Below are 10,951 nucleotides of genomic sequence, written 5' to 3' on the forward strand. Positions count from 1 at the left end.
TGAGTAGCTCTCGAGACTCCTCTTCGACAGCCATCTGCAAGTAGGCTTGATTTAGATCTATTTTGCTAAACTTTTGTCCGTGACTGAGTCCAGCAAACAAATCATCAATGTGTGGCAAAGGATATTGTTCTGGAGCAAGTGCAGGATTCAACGTCACCTTGAAATCCCCACAAATTCGGATATCCCCATTTCTCTTTGACACCGGGACGATAGGCGTTGCCCACTCGCTAATTGCTACTGGCTCCAGCACGCCACTGGCGACCAGGGCATCCAGTTCAGCATCGACCTTCGAGCGTATGGCGTAGGGCACAGGCCTAGCTTTCAAGAATTTCGGCCTCCCATCTGTTTTGAGGCTCAGTTTAACAGTAATGTCTTTCATTAGGCCCAGCTCATTTTTGAAGACCTCTTGGTGTCTCTGTAAAACAGTTTCTAGTTTTCTGGCGCTGGGAGACAGCATCTTTACGGTTTGCCAGTTTAGTTGCAGGTTCTCTAACCAGACTCTGCCCAAGATAGAGGGGCAATTACCCATAGCCACATAGACAGGGAGTTTCCTCACTTGGTTTTCGGTTTGAACGGTGACGTCAGTCATACCAGCCATTGGCACTGGTTCACCGAGGTAAGTGCTAAATCTGGTGTCTGAGGGTCGCAAAGGCAAATGTTGTAGGTGCCTCCTATACACCTTTTTAGAGAGGATGGACGCTTTGGATCCAGTGTCAATCTGCATATTTATGGGGTGTCCTTCTAACAGGGGTTTTGCCCAGTAACCCTCATCATCTGCATCCACTTTATATATTTTCAGAGAATGCACACTCACCTCTGATTCTTCCTCAGACTCGCTAGACTGTTCATTTTGTCTCACTGTGTGGACTGGCCTCTTTTTCTTTTCCTTCCGGTAGTCTTGCCTGTTTGCAAACATTTTGTCATTACCCTCATTTTTGGTAACTTTCCCCGCGATTCTTTTGCTTTGACACACTCGCTCTATGTGGCCTTGTTTCCCACAGTGACGGCAATCCATATCCTTGCATCTGCATGCCGTGGCTAGGTGCCCCATTCTGCCGCAACGGTAACATGGCCCCTGCATTTTGTCTGAGCTCACTGTGTGCACTTTGGTGGTTGCGTGAAGCTGTTGAGCTTCCTTTGATGCCATTTCCATGGATAGACTAATGCTAATCGCCTTATCCAGTGTTAGATTTTTAGTGGTGAGCAACTTTTTCTGTGCTGCTTCATCTTTAAGGCCGCACACTAGCCTGTCTCTTAACGTGTCGTTTAGAACATTCCCAAACTCACAATGTTCCGCCAATTCTCTCAGCGCTGCCACAAACAAAGAAACCGACTCTCCTTCTTCTTGGTCACGCTTATGAAATCTGAACCTTTCAGCGATTAACAGTGGTTTCGGTGAATAATGTTCTGACAAGACCTTGACTATTTCCACATATGTCTTTTCCCCAGGCTTTGTGGGTTGAAGCAGGTCACGTAACAGGTTGAACGTTTTAGGTCCCATCACAGCTAGGAAGGTGGGTACAATTTTGTGATTAGCAATGCCGTTTGCCAGGACAAAGTAATCAAAACGTTCGGAGTACGAGCTCCATTGTTCAACATTCTCATCAAAAGGGCCGATATTACCGACAACTCCAGCCATTGTTGGGGTTGGTTCCCTCTGTTCAGCTTGACTCGTTGGGCGCGAATTAACACTGGCGTGTCCGCCGTCGGATCCCGCTGCAGCGCAGTGTATTTCCTCCTCAGAAGAAGAGCTGGACATAATCAAGCATCCCTTCCCTGTTAAAAAAGAAATACCGCCTCGGTGACTGTCACGTAATCAGCTCGCGTGGAGTGATGATATCCTCGTCGCCACTTGTTGCATATGTACTCACTTTCAGACATTAATAATACCCGGGAGACAGGAGTAGGCTCGAACGTGCTGCTTTACTGAATCGTACGTGCTACACACCCCCAAGATCCGGGTTACCCATAATTCCCAGACTAAAACTACGGCAAGTGGGTGTGGACAAATATAACAAACATAACAGTAAGCAAGTCATTAAAAATACCCAAAAAAAAAGCAGGTGTCTTGGACATGCAGGCAATGGATGGATGTAAGTGCAGGAAGAGTATTATTTACAAACATGCTGGCAAACAATTCTAAGTCGTTAGATAAACTCAGAGCCATAGAACAGGCAGTAATCAGGCGAGGCACAGACAGGATATCCAAGGCAATGACAATACTCAAAGTCCAAAAACACAAACAGGGTCAAAACCAATAAAGCGATATAAAAATACAAGGCTTGGAAACGTCAGACGCAGGGTACAGAGTGTCCACTTCACAAAGTCTGTGTGTTACTGACCCTGTGTCCAAAATCACTCACTACTCACTCTATAGTGGACTATATAATGAGTTCACCATTTTGTAACACTGTCCGAAGGTATAGTGAGAATTATTACACCCTAGATCAGGGGTGTCCAAACTGATCCATAAAGGGCCGTGTGGCTGCACGTTTTCATTCCAGCCATGCAGCAGCACACCTGACTTGGCTCATTCAATCAACCGAACTGTCTTCACACAGTCAAATACTTGCAGCCACACCCACCCTTGATTAAAGGGTGGGTGTGTCAGTTGATTGAATAAGCCAAATCAGGTGTGCTGCTGCATGGCTGGAATGAAAACCTGCAGCCACACGGCCCTTTATGGATCAGTTTGGACACCCCTGCCCTAGATAGTGGACTCATAACCCTGTGTCCAAAATCGCTCACTCGTTCACTACTCCCTACTCCCTATATAGGGAATTACTACTGTATATAGAGGACTATATAGTGAGCTCATTGGTAAAATGAAAAAACACTTTTGGACACTAGTCCGTCGCGGCGGTATTTACGTCATTACTGTCGCACAATTAAAACGTGCCAGATCAGTCGGCTGGTAGGTTTCAAAATAATAAATACATGCATGCGTTTTTGTGATAAATCCATATTATACTGAGCGCATTTCCCACATTAATCAATACAAAGTCCCTGCAGCTTTCAGTTCTTTTTAAAATCAAGGCTGAATACTTTCTTCTTTGCCGCTGCCTTTTATTAAATCACATTTGAGATTTTTTATTTGATTTCTTTCAGCACGACCGCAATGCATGATGGGATATATTGCTTTGGTTAGTGACCATCGTTGTACACTACTTTTCGTGATGCATTGTGGGATTCTTTGAGTGCACTATATAGGGTGTAAATAATCCTCACTAAGGTTTTGGACAGTGCTACAAAATGGCGTCCTCACTATATAGTGCCCTATATAGTGAGTAGGGAGCGATTTCAGACACAGGGATAGTATCCCACAATGCATCGTGAAAAGTAGTGAACAACCGATGGGCACTAACCAAGCAATATATAACATCATGCATTGCGGTCACATTGAAAGAAAAATAGCAGACGACATTAGTCATCATAGTATGTTGGGGTGAACGGACGGAGGAAGAAACACATTATAAAGGGATATTCGAATCCAGTTAAAAATAGCAAGAGAATAGAAAATAAGCTAAAATAGAATCAGACAGATAAAATACAAGAATAAAAGTTCCAGTGCAGAGCGAGGAATTAATCAAAAGCCTCAAATTTGATTTAATAAAAGGCAGCGGCAAAGAAGAAAGAAAGGATTCAGCCTTGATTTAAAAGAACTGAAAGATGCAGCAGACACAAAGTACTTTGTATTTATTAATATGGGAAATATGCTCAGTATAATATGGATTTATTACAAAAATTTTATCACGTGTGTATTTATTATTTTGAAAATCCACCAGCCAACCGATCTGACACATTTTACTTGTGAGACAGTAATGACGTAAATAACGACGCGCTGGAGTAATGTCCGAAAGTGTTTTTTTTCCCCTCATTTTACCAGTGAGCTCACTATATAGTCCTAGATATAGAATTCCCTAGATAGTGAGTGAGTGAGTGAGTGAGTGAGTGAGTGAGTGAGTGAGTGAGTGATTTCGGACACAGCTTGAGAGTCCTGTTATGCATGCGCTGTGATTGTGCTCTAATCAGGAACAGGTGCATGGTAATTAGTCCTAATGGTGCTGTGCATGCATTATGTGCTGCGCGCTCTGAGTGCCGACACGCGTGGACGTGACAACAGGCTTTTTCTCCACAGTAAAACAGGAACTATGATAATTTGGGGTAAAGTTTGGTGACATTCCCTTGGCTGGTTGTAGAGATAAATTATCATGAATATCAACTTATTTTCCATTTCAGTCGATCACAAACAGTGAATTTCTCTGCAATCTGGAAATCCCAAGGTTCCACAGGGTCTCCAGCTCAGAGCCATCAGGTTATGTAGAAACAGTAGCGATTCACGGGTGCCAAGCACTAGAGCCCTGCACTCCCGCGGGAGTCCCGCGGGACTCGCGGGACCCGCTGCAAAGCAGTGCGGCGCGGGACAAATTTTGAAAGCTCATTGCGGGAGCAGGAGTGCACATATGTGGGCGTGGGCGGGAGCGGGAGTGCACATATGCGGGCGCAGGCGGGAGCGGTGATAAGCTGCAGTCCCGCTAACTAAAAACGTGTTTAAAATAAAATTTATAAATTATTAATTTATGTCCATCATATATAATTTGTGCTGGATATTTTATTTGGCATTAATAAAAACATTTTAAGATGCCTAAATTTGCAGAGAGAGTCAGATTGCCAGATTGAGTGAGGAATGCCATCTTAAATTTGCCATTGATCACCCTAACAGGCAATCCTTTGATCACTCTAATGACTTGCCATTCACACCCAGCCTCCAGTGACCCACACTAACATGATGCCTCAATGACACCTTAGATGAGCTGGTCATCAGAATTCTGATTCTGATCCAGGAGAGGATAAATAACTCTCGTACGTTTCCGATTCCTTTCCTCTTCCGTGTTTGAGATCTCCGATCATGGCAGAAGAGCAGAGCTCCTCTACTGAAGCTCACAGTGCTTCAAAAGTAAGTGCTGCTTTAAAAAGAGGTACATTTACCGTTAAAAAGTCAAGAGTCCTGAAATCGGACATTTTAGTTAGAAATGCTTTACAAATGTAAATTGGGTTAGCCTAATGTTTTGTCTGGCTGAACAATAAATATACCGAATTTCCACTTGGAATTACGTGCTCGCCTGTCTTTTTTTATTGTTTATTATTATTATTATTAGAGACACTGACGAAGGCAACAGCCGAAACGTTTGTCTCCTTCTGCTGCTAAAAACAACTGAAAAGAAATGTAACTAAAAGAATAAGTTCAAGAGTGCAATCCAGCTCTCCTTTCACACTAATTATTCATAGGAGACGCACCATGGGAGAACGCATACTTAAAGTGCTGATGACACGTTTTTGACATCTTTGGCGATGTTTTATAACATAAAAAGTAATTCCCGATGATCCATATATTAATTCATGAAGGCGCCTATTTTACAAGTTATGATAAAAAACGCGGCTATTTGGGCAAATTTGACGGGGCTGCAGCACCCAGGAGACGAAAGAGGAGGAGGAGCTATATGACGTCAGCGAAAGAACCTTCCTCCTAACTTACCAGTTTGTTGTTGATGCGACAGGTGTTCAGTTTGTCATTATTAGTATTATTATTATACATTATTATATATATATATATATATATATATATATATATATATATATATATATATATATAGTTATTATGCCTTCGCGTTGTGTTGCCGGCTTTTGCTCCAAAACCCACAAGGATGGGATAAGTTTATTCAAGTTTCCCAGAGATCCCGAGCTGCATGCGAAGTGGGTGAAGCAAGTCAGGCGCACTCGTGACAAGTGGGAGCCCTCACCAACATCCGTCCTGTGCTCTGAACACTTCGATTTGGATTGTTTTGACACCCTTCCCAGCTTAAAAGAATCTCTTGGGTGTTCAGTTCAGCACAAACGTGTGTTACTACCATCAGCAGTGCCTACACAGTGTTGCCAGATTGGGAGATTCCCCGCCCAGTTGAGCGGTTTCAAGTGCATTTTGGTGGGTTTTGAACATATTTTGGGCTGGAAAACGTCAGCAGTATCTGATACTGCTGCAGTTTTCCAGCCCAAAATATGTTCAAAACCCATCAAAATGCACTTGAAACCGCCCAACTGGGCGGGATTCCTCCCAATCTGGCAACACTGCCAGTATTCCGGAGGGAGTCTACTAGTAGCTATGCCGGATCCAAAGACAGTCCTCCTGTCAGAACATGTGTTGTGAAACGACATAAGATAAAGGTACGTAGAGCTATAGATTCTACATGATAATCATAAATGTAATCATAAAGTCGGCATGATATCAGTCATGTATTTGCTTGTGAAAGCTTGCGGCTTTCATGTAACTGCCGCCTAGCAACGAGAGGCAAAGGGTAAAGAGGGGAGGCTATCATAGATTCTATTCGGAAGAGATCAACACAATTCTAGACTCCCAGAAGAGGAAGAGCTAGCACTAGAGAGTTCACCCGCGTTTTCATGCGCCATTTCCATTGAGTAGAACCAGAGTAGAACAGCCAGTGAACCGCAGCGTGTTCTCCCGCTGACGTCACAACATGGCCGCGAGCCACGGACCCAGTTTTCTTGCGCTGTGCAATTAAAAGTTGGATATTCACGTAACAACAGCTTCTTTTCACGTAATTATACCAGAAATCTAACATGTTTGCCATCTTGTATAGTTTATTTAAGAAATTGCATAGAGTCATGTTCGTGTCATCAGCCCTTTAAATGATTAGCCTACTTAAATAATTATTATTATTAGGTCTACATGCTGCCATTTCAAAATAATAATAAATAATAACAAACGTGAACGTGAGCTGTAGATATTTATGCTCAAATCCACTCAAAGTAGGGGGCGGGGCACCATCACGCTGTGTCAAGACAAGAACTTTATGAGAAATAACGCAAACGTCTGCATCATGCGGGATTTGCGGGCGGGAGCGGGACAAAATATGGCGGGTGGGAGCGGGACTGAAAATCATAATTCTTTGTGGGCGGGAGCGGGACTGCACAATGCGGGCGCGAGCGGGAGCGGGACTGCACAATGCAGGTGCGGGACTGAAAAATCCGACCCGCGCAGACCTCTACCAAGCACCCAGAACTTATTTGAGACATTTCATTCGAAAGTCTGCGAGCTCCGTGGCAGTGGTGTCTGTAAGAATCTTTTTTTGCTCCCATGAATCTGGAACGATTGACAGTTGCGCAAGTGAACTGAAAACTCAGATATGAACGGACAGACCTCGTTAGCCTCGCCTCCTTCCACCATCTTCTATGCTGTTGTGGCTTTTTTGCTTTCTGCTACAGAAATTGGAGAACATTTCGATTTCATGAAAGTGGAATAAAATCGTTTGACTATGCTAACATTCCACACGTGTAAAGTTAACTTTAGTTAACAGTATTTATCAAGGATGTTACCGGAAAGTTGAAGAAATGGAGACATAATTCTTCCAAGTCCAGAAACGAGCTATACGCAGAACTCCATACGATAAAGAAGAGCAATAGCATAGAACAGTCTGTCTAGGAAGGAATCAATGGTCAATAACTCCAACGAATTCAAGCGTTTACGAGTGAAATTTGACATTAGCAGAATAAACTTTAATCCTGTTGTAGCTGTAACTAAACACAAAGACCATAGTTATGCATACTATTAATTAATTTAATGTTTCCAAACCTGTCATTGCTTCACTCTTGAATATTTTCTATCATTAAAAATCTTATAATCTCTGTTTTCCAAAGAAATGGATCTGGTTAAGATCTGTTCAGTACTTTGGGAGTAACGGCAGGTTGAAGTCGGTACAACAGAGTAAAAACTCTGCTCGCGGGACGTCGGGAAACTGCTGGTGCTTTTCTTTTTGAGTCACGGGAAAGCGGTCAGGCTCTCTCTCTCTCTCTCTCTCTCTCTTTTCTGATCGGTTTCCCACTGGATTACTCGTCAATATCAATCAGATCACTTTTATTTATAGGGATGTTCTCTCGCTCTCACTGTTTCTGATGAAGGATTCAGCAAAATTTTCCGTCTGCTAGTTTTGATGTTATGATTCACGGGAGACTTTGAAGTGAGTTTTCATAGCTTTACCTACTTATTTTTTTTTATCAAACTGATTCCTGTAAATAAATAACTATTTTAGAATATAACTGTAGCTGTTTTGATGAAAAATATTGAGATCCTAGTGGTCGGAGTGAGATTTTAAAAACCAGAAGTCAGAAACGCAAGCGTCGATTTCAGTTCAGTTAATGCGAATTGTTTATTGGATGCGGATCAGACAGTTTTTTCGAGGTTCGCCTTGAAAGCTGTGAATATTAATCGAAATAATCATTTATATTCTTTCATATAAACACTATTCGGCCCTACTGATAAATACAAAGGCCTACAGAGCATAAAGAGGGGATTAGAAATAATCTTTTATTACTTTTTTATTGAGTATACTGATTTAATGTTTTTACCTCAATCGCATAATTAATACTAATGTAGATTCTAATTTGCGTATTTGTTTTTTACTAATTTTTCGAACTTTGTATTCAGTATACAACCATCTATGTGCTGCCAATTTCTGTGTAAATATCTTGAAAAATAGAAAAGTTATTAAGAAAAAGCATTTGATCTCATTGGTTAATGAGGCCCATTTTGGACCATGTGACCCTCAGACAGAATATTACGGCCGTTTTCTAAAAATTACGCCGTTTCTTCAATCTCTGATTTGTAATATCTCAAGAACGGATAAACATATCTTAATTCTGTAAAAAGTATGTTGTTCTGCATTCAGTTCTAAATTCAATGAGAGCAGTTTCAAGTGATTTTGAATTTTCACCTGATATGCCTATTTTTATATTCTTTACTGCGCATTACGAATTATTATTAATTGCTGCTAATATTATGACACCATCCCCAACTCTGACCCTCCTTTACCCTCCACCTGAAATGGTGGAAATGCTCGGCTGTCAGTTCAGGACGATTAAATCGTTTATCGCGATATTTTAAAATGGTAGCTTGTGAGCAGGAGAAAAAAAAAGTCAGTATCGGACAAACCAATCCAAAACATCATCTGTCAGTGATGGTACATTTATAACAACATTAATTTCATGGAAGAATGTAGAAATCAAAATATCTACTGACAGATTAATACAGCAGGCATAAAATAAGCCTTTAAAACAATAATTGTATAAAATGTAGTGTGTAATCCTCGTACCGGGACTGTTTGAAGTCTGCTGTGAGCTGTAAGGATTTATTAAGAATTGTACGTAAAGTTTTTGGCGTGCTTGTTGCACATGGAGCTTTATATAACAGATCACCGCCTCATGGCCAGATCTGATGAATCCAGTCCTGGGACAGTGTGACACTCGCTGTGTGTGTGTGTGTGTGTGTGCGTGTGTGTGCGTGCGAGGGCAGTAGATTATGGCACTGGTATTAAATCCCCAGTTTACTTTGTGTCCATGGACGTGCTGACTTTGGACTATTGATCTCATTCTTCTCTCGTCTCTCTACACAGACGTTGTTGTGTTTCGTTTTTGTCTCGCTCTGGATTTCGACAAAATCATTTCTCATGTCCGTGTTAATAACATCAATAACACATCATATAACGATAACTAACAACAAAAAACAAGCCATGTAGGGTGCTGGAATATGATGATAATATAATATTTATTATACACACCTCATCCAGGATAGAAAGGAGGCTCCAGCGAGATCTCGAATGCTTTCTGGATATTTTGATTGTCCTGAACGTGCCTCTTGTGTTGTGTTGTGTGTCTGACAGGAGCACCAGGGATGACCCTGTGTAGCCGGTGGCGAGCCGCTGTCGCTGTGGGTGTGACCGCTGTGGTCCTGGCAGGACTGGGAGCCGCAATCTGGGCCCTGGGTGAGTCCTGCTGCCGTGGTCTCTGGGAAATGTGTGTTAAATAAGGAATAACGTAACACTGTGTGTTGTGTGTGCTGTTGGACGAAAATAACAAACCACAGAGTGAGGTGAAGATGAAGAGTTACTCTTACCTTCCTGGATTATTTGTTTGTTATTCGTACATTTTTTAAAAATGCAGTTTGACGTGTCCTCGAAGCGTAAACTCCTCTGTCGAAATCTTACAGTTCCAGCTTCAACTCTGACTGTTAGACATCACTGACACTGGAGACTCCTTATAGAAATCTTACATAAAATAAAATAAATCAATTTCTCCTTAATGAAAACATCACCGTATTTAACAGTTATTCCACAAAATCGAGTCGTACATGAGCTGATAGCGCTATAAGCCATGTACGACGAGATTGAGTGGAATAACTGTTTTATTCTCTCCACATTCACTGGATTTTGAGAAATGGAGCATTTTTTATTTTTATTTTTCTGCAAATTCGATCAATAAAACCTTTATACAAAACGTCAGACAAAATCATTTCCACTTAGAATGTAAACAAACCGGCGAAACGACAGGAGCGATTTGTGAAAAATGCGATAATAATAATAATAAGTCAAGTCAACTTTATTGTCAAATATGCTCTACATGCTCGACATACAGCACAGATGAAATTTCAGTCCTCTCTGACCCACGGTGCAAACAGGCAATGCAATAAATAAAAATAAAAATAGAATAATTGAAAAAACAAACAAACAATAAAAAACAGTATAAACACTCTAGATAGGAACTAGACATAGACTAAACACTCAGACAAACAATATAAACAGTATAAATAAACAGTATAAACATAATAATAATAATAATAATAATTATTATTGAAAAATTAAAAATGAAAAAAGATATGGTCTTACCATCAAATACTTTTATTCCATATTTAGTTGCTTTTTTGTGTATTTTTTGCGGTTCTGATTTCAAGTAGAGTTTTTATCTCGTCCTCGGTTGGTTCAGCAACACGCTCCGCCATTTTGCTTTTCTCTACTCGCGGTATATGAGCTGATATCCTAGTAGTAGAGTAGCCAATCAGAGTGCACGATTTCTCATATCCAGTGAATGTGGATAGAATAACAAC

This window comes from Neoarius graeffei, chromosome 19, assembly GCF_027579695.1.
Source record: "Neoarius graeffei isolate fNeoGra1 chromosome 19, fNeoGra1.pri, whole genome shotgun sequence".
NCBI lineage: Eukaryota > Metazoa > Chordata > Actinopteri > Siluriformes > Ariidae > Neoarius > Neoarius graeffei.